This window comes from Papio anubis, chromosome 1 (assembly GCF_008728515.1).
Source record: "Papio anubis isolate 15944 chromosome 1, Panubis1.0, whole genome shotgun sequence".
Classification (NCBI taxonomy): Eukaryota; Metazoa; Chordata; class Mammalia; order Primates; family Cercopithecidae; genus Papio; species Papio anubis.
In genome coordinates this window covers 8,286,526-8,302,380 of record NC_044976.1, presented here as the reverse complement: position 1 = coordinate 8,302,380, position 15,855 = coordinate 8,286,526, and the positions used below count along the sequence as shown (strand labels likewise).

The following is a 15,855-nucleotide window of genomic DNA, read 5'->3' as shown; positions in this document are numbered from 1 at the left end:
CTGCTTCCTCCAGGTGTCCCTTACACACACTTTCCAGTCAGGCTCTTGGCTGAGGCGCCGGCCCTTTCCCGTGGCGTGGGCATCAGCTCTCCAGCCCTCTCTGCAAAGCCGGTGCGATGGCTGCCTGCCTGCCTGTGGTTGCCTCGCTGACAACTCCGCCAGTTCAACAGCTCTGTTAATGATCAGGGGAGGGTGACAGCATTTCAGATGCATTTCCTCCTAGGAGCTCAGAAAAAGTCAGGAGCAATTGGCCCCAGTGGAGCAAACACCTGGGTTCCTAAGTCATGGAAGGCTCTGCCTTTCCTGGGAATGACCCCACTTTCCCACGTCTGTTGGGAAAGCTGATATATGAAGTCAGAGGGGCAGCCGGGTGGAGGGAGACAGCAAAGTGACATTGCATCTGCCCAGCTCCTCAAACCTCTCGGAGGAATCAGAAGACACAACGGTTCCTTTGAGTTTAAAGAATTTTAGTTCTTCAATCACTGGAGAAACATTTGCAAAAGCATCCAAGACTAGGGCCTGGTGTGCAGTGGGCACGGCACTCAGTAAATGCTGCAGGGTGGACATGCCTGGCACTGTGCTGGCACCAGGCTGTGGCAGTAGGCGAGAGTCAAAAATCCCTGCCAGGCAGAGTTGGCACTCTAGAGGGGGAGGCAGATAAGGAACAAGTAACGTGCTATTTCAGATGGGGATAGAAGCCGGGGGAATCACGTGTGGAAGAACATGCATGCAAGATCCAGGGGAGGGGGCATGTGAGTCAAGATGGAAAAGAAGGGAGGGAGCTGTGGGGATGGCCTGGCAAGTGTTTCAGCTGGAGGGAAGGGCATGTGCCAAGATCCTGAGGTGGGTGTGTGTCTGGTGTCGATGGGCATCAGCAGGGCGGCCAGTGCAGCTGTGCCCAGTGGGTAGAGATGCCAGAGAGGGGGAAGGAAAGACCTTGGTTTAGTGCCTGCTATGGTTTGAATGTGTCCCTCAACATCCATATGCTGGAAACTTGATCCCCAATACGGAGATGTTGGGAGGTAGGACCTTTCAGAGGTGTTTAATGGACGATGGATTAATGCCATTATTTCAGGAGTGGGTTCCTTATAAAGGAACGAGTTCAGCCCCCTTTGGTCTGTCTTTCTGTCCCACCCACTCCTGCCCATCTGCCTTCTGCCATGGGATGATGCAGTAAATAGGCCCTCGCCAGATGCTGGCGCCTTGATCTTGGATTTCTCAGCCTTCAGAACTGTGAGAAATAAATTTTTGTTCATTATGAATTACCCAGTCCCAGCCATTCTGTTAGAGCAGCACAAAACACGCTAAGTCAGAGCCATATCTTCAAAAACTTTCCAAAGAATATTCAAGGGAAAAAATAATTTTAAAAGATTATAAAATGAGGTTGGGTGTGGTGTCTCATGCCTGTGAGCCCAGCACTTTGGGAGACCAGGAAGGTCAGACTGCTTGAGCTCAGGAGTTCGAGACCAGCCTGGGCAACATGGCAAAACTCCATCTCTACAAAAAATACAAAAAAAATCAGCTGAGGGTGGTGGTGCGCACCTGTAGTTACAGCTAACTTGGGAGGCTGAGGTGTGAGGATCACCTGAGCCTGGGAGCTGGAGGCTGCAGTGAGCTGTGATCCCACCACTGCACTCCAGCCTGGATGACAGACTCTGTCTCAAAAACAAACAAACAAACAAATAAACATTATAAGATATGACAATAACAATGTTGATAAAACAGGGTACAGAACTGATGGCAAACAACCCGTGTTTGAGTCAGGAACAGGAGCAGACAGAAGGAACATCCTGGGGCTGAGACGGGTAGTGTGAGCTCCTGAGGAAAGCCAGTAGGAGAAGTGATCTGGGACCGCGACTGTCCAGCGGTCCCCATGGACTGTACAGCATGTCAACCCTCAAGTGAGGACAGTTGTTCCAAAATCTCCTATGGCAGCTGGACCGACCCTTAGGATGAGACAGTGAGTCTGCATCCTAGGTTGACAACCCTCTCCTTCTGTTGAGGCCACAGGGAGAGACAGCTCCCCTCTTTACACCTGGGACTGTGTCTCCTCTATGTTGTTGATTCTTGTGTTCACATCAATTGCCTTCGGTCACATTGTTCTCCTGTTGGGAAAGCATGGGGTGTGGCCGTCAGTCTGGTTGTCAACATTGGGGCAGAGGAAGTTTCTTCTTGAATCTGCCTTTGCCTCCAATGCCTAAACCATCTCCCACTCTAGATTCTTTTTCTCCATGGCACTTTTCAGATTTTCTTAGGCAAAAATAATCACATCATACGATGGCCACGATTATTTGGAGATCCAAACCAAATCACTATTGCTTGGCCTCCTCCTAGCTTACCTCGCTCAGGTAGGGAAACTGCTGCCAGGGCAGAGACAGCTGCTTCAGACTTGGACCATGGACTTTCTTGCTGCCGCTATCCTATGGCAATAGCTCAGGACTTGGACAAACAGGTCAGTGACACTCCAGCCCTTTGCCACTTCGAGCCAGCGGGAGCTAGACCCCTGGCATTGTTGTGCGGTGCCGCCCTTCCCTTCTGCCCTGAGTCTCCCCAGGAACTCCGTGAACTCACAGATGGCCACTCCATGAATGTGTGTTCTTCCGGAGTGTTCTGAGCACTTGTGACTTGTTTTTGTTTTCATCAGTGTGGGGAGCTGGCTGAAAGGACACTCTGACCTGTGGGACATCATTACCTTTGGAGGTGGCTTCCATGGCACTCTGAGTCACTCTCACACCACACATGTGGGACCATCCTGGGATAAATATTTCTTAAAACCCTACCGTTTCCTGGCAGCATGAAGCTCATGGTGTGCGGGGGTTGTCCAGGAGCGAGGTGTTGCAATACCAAGGGGGCAGGTTGCAGAATGAACCGCTGTGCCAGGGGAAGCTCGGATGTGACCTCATCATGTCAAGGCTGGGTCTGCTTCTACAGGGAGAGGAGCCGGGCCCCAGACAATGCTAGGGAGAGCAGCTGACCTGGGGGAGCTGGGGGAAGGTTGCCCTGGAAGTTGTGACAAACGCCGGTCAGATTCTAGTGGGAATGCTGTCTGCTGACTCCTTTGCTGAAACCCCAGCTGTGCTGGGAACTGACCTCATTCATGAAGTAAACATTGAATCAGATACCAGCAGCCCTAACCCTGGTTGAGTGGAAATAACATGGACGTTTCCATAATTATGAAGCTGCCAATTGGATTTGGCAAGAGAATCTCCAAATATGTCAATCGGAATGAGAGCACTACCTCTTCTTGCCAACTTAATCAGAAGCCAATTGCCTTGTTGCGGTTGAAATTATTTGTATGAAAATGCTTTACTTACATTTTAGTTTTTATATTCCAAATAATGTACTGGAAAGCAGCGTAGTCTAGCAACTGGAAGACAATATTGGGAATCCGTCGATTGGCACCCAGTCCTGGCTACATCTGTGGCTCGCTGTGCCAGCAGTAACCGCACTGAGCCTCGTAATCCTGTTATTGGGAGGCGGGGGCTGGGCGGCGAGGTCCTGTCTCATGACACGATCTTGGTGAGAATCTTGAGGCCTGGTGTTTGTGTGTTCTGCCTCGTGGCCATAGACACTGACTGCAGGTTCACACGGTTCACTTGGGATTACTTAGAGGCTCTGCATCCAAGTCACAGGTTCTTCAGGCTCCGGGTGTCCCTTCTCTCCTCACTCCTTCCTTTGCACACAGTTCTTCTAGGAGATGAAAGAGCTGTTTGTTACTCCTTAGTAGCTGAGACCACTGTTTGCAATGCAGTTTCACAGTCTGGGGGAGAAATCATTTCCAATTACTCCTTTCTTATCCTCATTTATTTATAGAAGCAGCAGAACATTACCATTCGGAGCCTGAACCACGGAGTCAGACAGCCTGAGTTCAAACCCCAGCTCTACCCTTTAGAAGAGGGGTGGCCTGTCTGCGGCCATTGAACCCTGAATGGGCTAGATCTTGCCTCATCTTGGAAGCTAAGCAGGGTCGGGTCTTGGATGGGAGGAGGGTGAACTGAGGCAGGTTACTTAGCCTCTCTCCTGTGCCTCCATTTCCTCATCTATAAAAAAAGGAGTGAAGCCAGTACCTACCTCAAGGGCGTGTGAGAGGAAACAGTTCATTTCTGCAAAGCACTGAGAACGTGGTAAGGGCTCGATAAGGATCACCGGCCTTTGTATTAGCCCATCTGTGCTGCTCTAACAAAATACCACAGACTGGGTTATTTATCAACAATAGAAGTTCATTTCTCAGAGCTCTGGGAGAGGCCAAGATGAAGGTGCCAGCATTTGGTGTCTGGCGAGGGCCTTCTTGCTGCATCCTCAGGTGGCAGTAAGCGGGAGGGCGAGGGGTCTGAACTCACTCCCTCAGGCTCTTTTATAAAGGCCCCAACTCTCAGTACCACTGCTATGGGGATCGGCTTCAACATGAGTTGTGGAGTGGATACCAACATTCAAACCATAGCAGCCTTGGCCGGGCGCAGTGGCTTACGCCTATAATCCCAGCACTTTGAGAGGTTGAGGCAGGCAGATCACTTGAGATCAGGAGTTTGAGACCAGCCTGGTCAACATGGCAAAATGCCATCTCTGCTAAAAATACAAAAATTAGCCAGGCATGGTGGCACCCAGCTACTCGGGAGGCTGAGGCAGAAGAATTGCTTGAACCTGAGAGGCGAGGTTGCAGTGAGCCAAATCGCACCACTGCACTCCAGACTGGGTGACAGAGCTAGACTCTGTCTCAAAAAAACAAGCAAGCAAAAATAAACAAACAAACCACAGCAGCCTTTATCATTATTACTATTTTATATATATATTATATAATATCTATCTATCTATCTATCTATCTATCTATCTATCTATCTATCTACCTACCTATCTTTTTTGAGCCAGGATCTCGCTCTGTTGCCCAGGCTAGAGTGCACTGGTGTGAACCTAGCTCACTGCAGCCTTGACCTCCCAGGCTCAAGCGATCCTGCTGCCTCAGCCTCCCATGTAGTTGGGACCACAGGAGTACGCCACCATGCTCAGCTAATTTTTAAATTTTATATAGAGACAGGATCGTGCCACGTTGCCCAGGTTGGTCTCAAACTCCTGGGCTCAAGCAATCCTCCTGCCTCCGCCTCCCAAAGTGCTGGGATTACAGGTGTGAGCCACTGTGCCTGGCATATTATCGTGATTACTATTAGTCTGAATAAACAGACAGTACGGAGTGGCCACTTGTACATCGTGTACTGAGAAATTTACAAGGTGTAAATCAGTAACTACATTCCAGGCATGATAAGAAGCCATGTCACCAGAGTTATGACGGATTCCCTGTGTCACTTAAACCAGTTATCTAATTTCTCTTTTAGTCTTTTATCTGTTACATGGGGTTAATGTTTACTGCTCCCTCCTTAGAATAGTCTTGTCTGATTTTGATGTTGAAGGAAAGAAAGGTGACATAATGTGCCACCATTTCACTTGGAGATGATACTGCTGATGCTTATTTTCTTGATGAAGCTCAGGGCTGGAGAGAATGATGCATAACCAGAGGTCCCTCTGGCAGGGCCATGGAAGCTGTTTCTTCAGCTCATGACTTGGGCAGATGCCATGTGTCAGTCTCACAAAGTCCCTTTTCCGCCAAACTAAGCATTTTCCCCATTTCCTTTCAATGCTGCCACAGCTGTGAATGAACTCTGGCCCTCTGTCCCTGCCTGGAGGAGAGGTGGCCCTCCCACCTTGCTCCTTCCTGATATGAAAGAAAACTGAACCAGGGCGACAGAACCAACAAGCCCTGGTAGGGAGTGCTGAGCGCTTCTGACGTCTCAGGGTGCTGTGAGGAATCATGGAGAATTGAGGAGGCCAAAACCCTGTATTTAAAAAAAAAAAAAAAAGGCGAACTGGATAAACTGAAGGCTGTTGAGCCTCATGTTGATCATGGGCAAAATTCTGGGGCAGAAAATCAAACAAATGGTTGACCAGCACATAGGAAGGGTGATCCCAGAGGTCAATGTTCATGACAAAGGGTTGTCATTATGTTGCTTCCACTCAATTAGAAAATGGGGTGAATACTTTGTGACAGTGCCATGACTTTTGACAACAATTTGACCGTTTCTCATGAAATTCTTATGGACAGAATAGTGAGAAAAAGGCTGCTAGAGCTCAAAAGTACATCTCAGTAAGAGACGACAGCACTTTCTCAAGGCCACGCAACTAATCAGGGCCAGGGCCGGAATCTGTGCGCAGGCCCTGTGTCCCAGGTGAAGGCTCCTAACACAGCCATGACTCCCAGGCATGGTGAGGTTGAACTGTCACAGCAGATGGGACGGTATCATCCCAAGGCTTTCTCTAGTGGAATGCCAAGCAGTTCTGTCCTTGGCCCTACACTCATTAACATTCTGTCAACAGCTTGGATAAGTCCAAAGATAACTGCTTATCAACTGTGCAAATAACACCAGACTGGGAAGGAAGGCCAACACGCTGGGACTGCAGAGTCAGGTCCAAAATTATCTCAACAGGAAGGAATGATTGGTTGAATCCAACAAGATAAAATTTAACTGGAATACATGTAAGGTCCTGCACTGAGCTACAAAACTCGACTGCAAAAGTACAGGATGTGGTTGGAAAACATGTCCAATCTCATAATCAAAGAAACGAAAATTAAGGCAACCATGAAATAATCATTTCCCCTTATCAGATTGGTAATGATTAAAAGAATGAAAACTCCCCATGTTGGCAGGTAAGGTGTGGGGAAACAGGTTCTCTTGTAAATTGCTGGTGGGCGTACAAGCAAAAATCATCCATTCTGAGGGTAATCTGGAAATAGAGAGCACAAACTATAAAATGCGCCATTTGTCTCAGAAGTTTCATTTATAGAAATGTATCCAAAGGCAAGTATGAAGAGATTTATGTAGAAGAATTTTCATAAAAGCATCGTTAAGAAAACAAAAAAGCACCTTTTTTGTTGGGGTAAGGTGTTCAATTTGTGAACAGAAGACTTGGAGGCCTTATCAGGGTGGCCTAGAGCCCAGGGCCATCGCCAAATATTTAATGCCGTAAAGAGGAGCTGAGTCTGTGCAGCTCCTGAAGGCCAGACCGGGACTTACAAGAGATATATTTGGCCTAGTGTTACAAAGCAGATTCTAACAATTAATTCTGTCCAAAATGAGGATGGGCTGTCTAGTGCATTCCCAATCACTGGCAGATGGCCCTCTGTCAAGGGTGTGGAGGAGGACAGTCAGAGTTTTTTAGCCATTGGGATAAAACGCTTGCCTTGGTTCCTTCCAAGACAAAGAGCAGTCTCTGTTGCATTAAATCATCAAAACGTACAGTCACATAAGCTGTGTGTGGTGATGCATGCCTGTAGTCCCAGCTACAGGCTAAGGTGGGGGCATTACTTGAGACCAGGAGTTCCAGGCTGCAGTGAACTATGACTGCTCCTGTGAATAGCCACTGCACCCAGCCTGAGCGACAGACCCTAGCTCTTAAAAAACAAAAGAAAGCCAGGCACAGTGGCTCATGCCTGTAATCCCAGCACTTTGGGGGGCCAAGGTGGAAGGATTGCTTGAGCCCAGGAGGCCGAGACCAGCCAGGGCAACATAGTGAGACCACATCTCTACAAGGAATAAAAAAATTAGCTGGGGGTGGTGTGGCATGTCAGTAGTCCTAATACTAGGGAGTCTGAGGCGGGAGGATCACTTGAGCCCAGGAGGTGGAGGCTGCAGTGAGCTGCAATTGCACCACTGCACTCCAGCCTGGGTGACCGAGCAAGACTCTGTCTCAAAAGAAAAGAAGAAAAGGTAGAATCACCACTCAAGTTGAAAGGAGATAGGAGCTCACATCAGGTTCCACTTCTGGACCCTGAATTCCAGGAATGAAATGAGAAACCTTCCCGCTGCCCAGCAGTACTCTTACTGAGCGCCTGCAGGAGGAGAACTCCCATCCCTTACCTGCACCCTCAATCTTCTAGGAGTAGCTCTGTGCATCAGCACCCTGACAGTAAACTTAAGGGGAGCTTTCAGTTGAATCTGAAGAAAAGAAATAAAAGATGAGTGCTCCTTCTCTCAGACCGTTTCCACTGTACTTGGGCTTCCGGAGGACGACACATAGTCAGTGACTCCCTGCTCCAGTCGCTTCTTTCCTCTTTTGCATGAGTTGCATCTAAAATCTTCCAGGACAAGTAGCGATCACATCTGATTAAACTACACTATATCCAGCGCCACCAAACACAGACTCTTTGGTACTTTTGGATGCTTATCCTGGTTTCTCCTTATCACTTATTTATTAAGCCCTTTTTGGCCTCTTTTTCATTCAGTCCTCCCATCAACCGTGTCAGGTGGCCATTATGAAAAATATTAACCAGTAACCCTCTACGGAGCCCTTACTATGAGATGCCATGCAGTGTGTCACCATCACAGTAGCTCTGGAGCTAAGGGGAGCCTCCCTCCAACCCATCTGTGGCCAGAGTAACCTTCCCATTAGAGCAGCAGTCCCAAACCCCCAGCACACAGACCAGAAGCAGTCCATAGCCTGTTAGGAACTGGGCCTCACAGCAGGAGGCGAGCGTGATCACCTGAGCTCCACCTCCTGTCAGATCAGCAACAGCCTCAGATTCTCATAGGGGCACAAACCCTATTGTGAACTGTGCATACCAGGATCTAAGCTGCACACTCCTTATGAGAATCTAATGCCTGATGATCTGAGGTGGACCAGCTTCATTCCAAAACCAACCTCCCCGGTCCCGGTCCGTGGAAGAATTGTTTTCTATGAAACCAGTCCCTGGTGCCAAAAAGATTGGGGAACGCTGCATTACAGAATTCTTACCACATCACTCCCAATCACTCCCAACAATGGTTCTAGGTGGCTCCTCACCCTCAACTCCCAGTGTAACTCCCACCAAGACCCCTCACTCTGAGCTCAAGCCACATGGGCCTTCCACAGCCACAGGGTTTCTGCACGTTCGTTTCTTTCCCTGAAAGTTTCCTCTTGCTCCACGGCTCCTTTCTATGCATCCTTTGCATTTTAAATAATGTCATGGGCTGAACTGAGTGCCCTACCACTCATACGTTGAAGCCTAACCCCCAGGACTTCAGAAAGTGACTGTATTTGGCCTTTAACAAAATAATTATGTTCAAATGAGGCCACTGGAGTGGGCCCTAATCCAGTCTGACTGATGTCCTTACAAGCGCTTAGGACACTGGGCTGGACACGGTGCTCACACCTGTAATCCCAGCACTTTGGGAGGCTGAGGTGGGTGGATCACCTGAGGTCAGGAGTTCAAGACCAGCCTGACCAACATGGTGAAACCCCATCTCTACTAAAAATGCAAAAATTAGTCGGGTGTGGTGGCATGCACCCGTAATCCCAGCTACTTGGGAGGGAGGCAGGAGAATCACTTGAACCTGGGAGATGGAGGTGGCAGTGAGCCAAGATCCCATCACTGCACTCCAGCCTAGGCAACAGAGTGAGACTCCGTCTCCAAAAAAAAAAAAAAAAAGAAAGAAATTAGGACACTGGAGACCCCAGCAGCAGGGGTGTGCAGGCACACAGAGAGAAGATCATGTATGTGAGGACACAGAGAGAAGGTGGCCATCTGCAAGTCAAGAAGAGAGGCTTCAGGAAAAACCAAACCTGCTGACACCTTCAGCTTGGATTTCTGCCCTCCAGAACCATGAGAAGACAAATGTCTGCTGTTTAAATGCCCCCATCTGTGGCGTTTTGTTCTGGCAGCCTAAGTGGACTTGGACAGTGAAGTTGCCCTCTCAGGGAAGTTCTTTCCCAGCCTGCCTCTTCAGCACGAACTGCTTTTCCTTCATCACACTTACCACAATTCATGAAGAATGTCTTATTTGGGTGAGTGCATGGCTATTGTCTGTAGCCCTTTCCTCAGCATACAGACTCCAGGGGAGCGAGGGGACATTCAGGTTCTCCATTGCGTCTCCAGGAGCTGGTCATCTAGGGGTGTTCAGTATTGTCAAATGAAAGCCTTAGGTATTATTTTGTCCACAATAGAAATGAGGAAACTGAGGCTCAGGAAGGTTAAATAAATTTCTTAACGACCACAAGGTATGGCCAGGTGCAGTGGCTCACATCTGCAATCCCAGCACTTTTTTTTTTTTTTTTGAGATGGAGTCTCGCTCTGTTGCCCAGGCTGCAGTGCAGTGGTGTGATCTCAGCTCACTGCCACCTCCGCCTCCCAGGTTCAAGTGATTCTCCTGCCTCAGCCTCCTGAGTAGCTGGGACTATAGGCACCCACCACCATGCTCAGCTAATTGTAGTATTTTTAGTAGAGATGGGGTTTCACCACATTGGCCAGGGTGGTCTCAAACTCCTGACCTCAGGTGATCCACTTGCCTCAGTTTCCCAAAGAATCCCAGCACTTTGAGAGGCCAAAGTGGGTGAACCACCTGAGGTCAGGAGTTCAAGACCAGCCTGGTTAACATAGCAAAACCCTGTTTCTATTAAAAATACAAAAATTAGCCAGGTGTGGTGGCGGGCACCTATAGTCCCAGGCTACTCTTGGGAGGCTGAGGCAGGAGAATCACTTGAACCTGGGAGGCAGAGGTTGCAGTAAGCCGAGATGGGGCCACTGCACTGTAGCCTGGGCCACAGAGCGAGACTCTATCTCAAACAAACAAACAAACAAAAAAACCCACAAAGCAGCTAAGTGGTAAAGGGAGCCTGGAACCCAAGCCTCTAAAGCTCCAGCTCCTAACCATGCCTTAACCCTTGGATTCTGCAATGCACCCATTCTCCCCACAGACCTGTACTGAGCATCTGTCATGTGCCACACACTCTGTCTCGGAATTGGGGATGGAGCAATGATGAAACAAATTCCTGTCTTCCTGCGGAGAGGGACATCAAATAAGATAAAGAACTAAATTAAATGGTTTATTAGAAGGTTTATTAAATTAAATGCAATGGAGCAAAAGGGAAGGGAATGGGAATACGGGCTTGGGGGAGTCTGATTTGCAATGTAAAACCAGGAGGTTGGTGAAGGCCTTTCTCAGTGAGGAACATTTGAGCCAAGTCTTGGAGGAGGTAAGGGAGAGCGCCCTGGGGATAAGTGAGGACGAGTTCCCGGCAGAGGTAAAGGCAAGTTCAGGATCCCAGAGGCAGAAGCAAGCCTGGCAAAATGGCCAATGTGGCTGGTGTTAAGTGAGCAAGGGAGACAAGAAAGAAAGGTCTAGAATAGAGGCCTGGTCGTGTGGAACATTTCTAGCCATGGTAAAGCTTTGGCTTTTACTCTGGTAGTTTTTGCACAGAGGAGCCACATGATACGACTTTTAACAGCATTACCGAGGTTGTTATGTAAATATAGACTGACGGGGTAGGGATAGAAGAGGGACCAGTTAGGCAATTACAATAATCCAGGTGAGAGATGGGGGCTTGGTCTAAGATGGTGTCAGTGGAGACCGGATTCTGGGGAAAGAAGAAAAGCCAATAGGATCTGCTGACAGATTTGACACGGGATGAAGAACTCAAAGTTTACAGCCCGAGAAGCCAGAAGGATTTTTCTAGGCTGGAGCTATACGGATGGGAGTCATCAGCACATAGTCTTTAAAGCCATGAAACCCGATGAAATCATCAAGGGATTAAGTGAAAAGAAAGAGAAGTCCAAGGAGCCAGTGCTGGGGGCACTGCTACATTTAGAGGTCAGGAAAAAGAGGAGAGGCTAGTAAAAGAAACAGAGAAGGTGGGGCTGGGATGGAGGAAAAAAACAAGTGTGTGCACTGCCAAAAGCCAAGGGAAGAAAGTTTTGCGGAGGAGAGGGTGATAAACTGTATCAAAAATTGCTGATAGAGCAGGTAAGAGGAGGACTGGGGAGAGACCGAGTTTGCCTGGAGGGAGTTCAACAAAGTGGGAGGAGAGAGCTGGACAAAGAATATACAGTCTTCCAAGGAGTTACGATATTCAGAAAGCGAGGGGATGGGATGGGAGCTGGAGCCACGACAGGGTTCTCAGGAACGGGGAAATCACATGTTTATCTGCTGATGGGAAAGATCCCTTCGAGAAGAAATTAAGGCTCAAAAAGGTCAGGTTATCCCGGAGCTAGTCTGGTCCAAACTCTTCTTCCCACCCCTAAGCTACTGAAGTGATACATTTAAGTCTTCCCAGCCCTCCGGCCTTATATGAAATCCCATTAGGGCAGTTTGCATTTTTACTTTAACGGAGCCATGTGATATTTAGTACCTTCGGTCAAGACGCCCCTCCAATCAGTTTTCGGGCTCTGAGTCCCAGCACGGCCTACCGCGCGCTTTCGAAACACCACCCTTGTCAGCTGACCAGTTCTCCTCCAATCCCGCCTCGGGGGCGGGACTCGGCGCACGGTCTCTACAGCAACGCCTCAGCCAGACGGTGCTCAGGATTTCGGGACCGCGCGTGGCGCTCTCAGATGACGTCCACACCCGCGGCGCTTGCGTGACGTAAGCCCTGCTCAGGAAGAAGACTCCGCAGGTCCGCAGGTATGAAAAGGAGCACGACCTGGCACACTGCGCATGCGCCACCTCGGGTGGCCTCAAGGTTGCTGTCGGGAGTTGGGTTTGAGGTCGGCACCGTCTGGCTGCTGTCTCTTTAACCTGAACCGGAGAAATCCTCCGCGATGCTGCAGTTTCCGGCTGGCTTTCTCGGAGCCACCTTGCGGGCAGATATCTGAGAATCACAGTTCATTCTCTTCATCTTGCCCATCTCTTATCTCTGCTGGCGAGTTCTTCGTGGCATCCCAGTCTGAAAGTGTTAGTCCAACTCCCAATTTGCTGTTGCCTGCAAGCTTCCTCTAGCAGGCCATCTCCCTTCGAAACAGATGCTTTCAAATCTTGTGTCCTGGAAAGATTATTAACCGTGCTCTTTAGCCCTGGTGTTTGTAAGGGTAACCAGGCTACGACTGAGGACCTGAGAATTTCGGCTTTGAATCAAGTACTTGAAATTTTACCTGCTAGGACCCGTGACTTTTGTTGACTGCTTGTGACTCTTTCTGTCTTCTTTCACATTTTTAGCCAGGATCCAAACAGCTAGCCTTGCTAAGTAAATGACCTCCAGAAAAACGAAGTATCGGCCGGGCGTGGTGGCTCACATCTGTTACCCAGCACTTTGGGAGGCCGAGTTGGGCGGATCACTTGAGGCCAGCCTGGCCAACATGGTGAAACCCTGTCTCTACTAAAAATACAAAAATTAGCCGGGCGTGGTGGTGCGCGCCTGTAATCCCAGCTGCTGCGGAGGCTGAGGCAGGAGAATCGCTTGAACCCTAGAGGTGGAGGTTGCAGTGAGCCGAATTTGCACCACTAGACTCCTACCTGATTGACAGTGAGACTCCGGCTCAAAAGAAACAAAAACAAACAAACAACAAACAACAAGCAAAAATAAAGTATCGCTGTTCTAAAACTTGGAATTCCTTTACGTATTCATTTGCTGACATTGATTAAGCACCCATTCTTTTTTTTTTTTTTTTTCATGAGATGGAGTCTTGCTCTGTCGCCCAGGCTGGAGTGCAATGGCGCCATCTCGGCTCACTGCAACCTCTGCCTCCCGGGTTCAAGCAATTCTCCTGCCTCAGCCTCCCAATTAGCTGGGACTACAAGCACCTATTCTTTCCTGGATACCGTGCTGAGCCTGGGGGCTATAGTGAGGATGACATCTGTCTCTGACATCATGGCACATTTAGGTGATTAATTCAAGAAACATTGAAGTCCCAACTCTTTGCTAGGTACAGTTTAGTTTATAAATGCTCATTGAAAGAATGAAGTGTGAACTAAGATCTAGCATGAGGCTGGGATTCGGTTTGAATTGAACCCTGCCCCTGCTCGTTAGGCGCTGTATTAGCTGGAGTGACTTCTGAACCCTCCTGCACATCTATTTCATGATTCATAAAAATGGGCATAATAATGCCTACTTCCTTCACGTATCATGAGAGTTAAACCTCATGCTATGGTTTGGGGAGCCTTTTGTTTCCACTTCCTTATGATTCTTCCCTTCAGAAAAATGAAAAATTAAAAACCCTGTTTTCTCCTTACGCAGAGAACACCACCACTAATAAACTGCCTCCTGACCAGCACATGGCCTTAGCGTTCATCCACAGATGCTCCTCAAATTGTTTTAAAAACAGCTTTTTTTAAAGCTGTTTGTCTGTGAAGATTAAATGAGTTAATAATGTATGCAAAGCACTTAGCATGGCTACTGGGCACAGTGGCTCATGCCTGTAATTCCAGCACCTTGGGAGGCCGAAGCGGGTGGATCACCTGAGATCAGGAGTTTGAGACCAGCCTGACCAACATGGCAAAACCCTGTCTCTAGTAAAAATACAAAAAAATTAGCCGGGCATGGTGGCCCATGCCTGTAATCCCAGCTACTTGGGAGGCTGAGGCAGGAGAATCACTTGAACCTGGGAGGCAGAGGTTGCAGTGAGACGAGATCTCGCCATTGCACTCCAGCCTGGGTGACAGAGCAAGACTCTGTCTCAAAAACAAAAAGCAAAAAACAAAAGCAGCTTTTGTCCAGAGGCTGCTTTTTGTGGGTCTGTATGCTGAGGCCAAGTTATATGTAAGCAGAGCCCTCCCACCTCACCTCCAAACAATGTCTCTAAACCATCACAATCTGAAAGGAAAAGAAATCCCTTTCTTCAAATGCATGGTGACCTGAAGCTAGCCAAGGGCCTGCGAGACTGGGTCGGATCCCCGGTTACTGTCTGAGGAGGGACGCCGTGCTGTAAGGGTTGGGGAGCCAGTGTCTGGCTTCCTTGTCACCACAAGACCTGTGGTTTCCAGCTCTGTCTGCATCCAGGTCCCACTAACCAACGGCAGGAGAGAAAACAGTCGTGCACACAGGCGGACATGCACACACACACCCGGCGCCCCAGACGTGCACAGCCCTCAGAGGAAGTGGAGCACCAGATGTTCCGGGTTTCCTGTTCGACGCTTCCACAGCTGGTCGAGTCTGTGGTTGTGGTTTGTCTGTCTCGCGCTCATGTGAGAGACAAAAGCTGGGCTGACGGGAAACCTCTTCTCTCGGCCCCCACTCCCCAGCTCTGACTGATCAGGAAACCTGGCAGGTCAGAAATTTCCTGAAACACCCAGAGCTGGATTCTCCCACGAAGAAGCTGAACCCCGACTCCCATCCCCGAGGAGCAGCCCCTGGGCTGATGAACAGGCCTTCCAGAAACTGGGGCGGTGAAAACCTCTACAAATATCCCGTTTAGAAAGATCACCAGTCCTGCTGAACGGAATGAAACGGAGGCCAGGTTGCTATGGTCTCTACTCCAATGCCTGGCATCGAGCCACTGCTGCAAAACACTCAGCGTATGAAGGAATGAATGAGGAACAGAGAACTTCACCTTTGGGGGTTGGGTGTAAAAGCCCCAGCAGAGCCCCAAATCCCATAAACAGCTTTGGATTCCAGTAGACAAGCATTTGATGCGGCCAGGTGCTGCCGACTTGCTCTGTGACTTGGAGCAAGTCATTTAGCCTCTCTGGGCCTGGCGTCCTCATCCGCAGAATGAGGACAATAATATTTACTTCACAAAGGTGTGAAGGCCCCGTGAGACACCGCACGTGGATTTCATTGTTTGCCCATCGTAACTGCTCCAGAGAGGCTGGGCTCCCTTTTCTCCTTGCAACACTCCTGTTTATTTCAGGAGATAATCTCAAAGGGAAGCAAGACAAAACGAGGAACAACCAAAAACACTGATCCCGGGACAACTGCCCGGTGGACAGCAGAGCAGGGGGACTGGTGCTCTTCGCTGGGGGAATGTTGGGAGAAGGGGCTGGAGCCATCCCAGGGTCTCTAGGCTCTGGAAGGGAGCACCCCATGTCCTCCTCTGGGTGTGGAATAGGGTGAGTGTCTTGGGGGTGGAGGGAGAACAGGCAGAGTGCACTCTCACCCCTTAGCTCTGTAGTGATCTTAATGATT

The 15,855-nt window shown here is 49.1% G+C and overlaps 1 long non-coding RNA gene across 3 annotated transcripts; it reads right to left on the bottom strand.

The window, feature by feature from the left end:
- Window positions 1–1,692: 1,692 nt before the first annotated feature.
- On the bottom strand, window positions 1,693–12,251 carry LOC103878268. Of its 3 annotated transcripts, XR_004182673.1 has the most exons (7): window positions 12,148–12,251; window positions 10,719–10,799; window positions 9,780–9,909; window positions 7,905–7,982; window positions 3,315–3,760; window positions 2,572–2,675; window positions 1,693–2,105 (listed from the first exon to the last, which is right to left on the bottom strand). It is a non-coding gene; the product is annotated as an uncharacterized LOC103878268 (long non-coding RNA). The 3 variants fall into 3 exon arrangements; XR_638406.4 differs by lacking the exon at window positions 2,572–2,675; XR_638427.4 differs by lacking the exon at window positions 2,572–2,675 and having other exon boundaries at window positions 3,315–3,690.
- Between the last annotated feature and the right edge of the window lie 3,604 nt (window positions 12,252–15,855).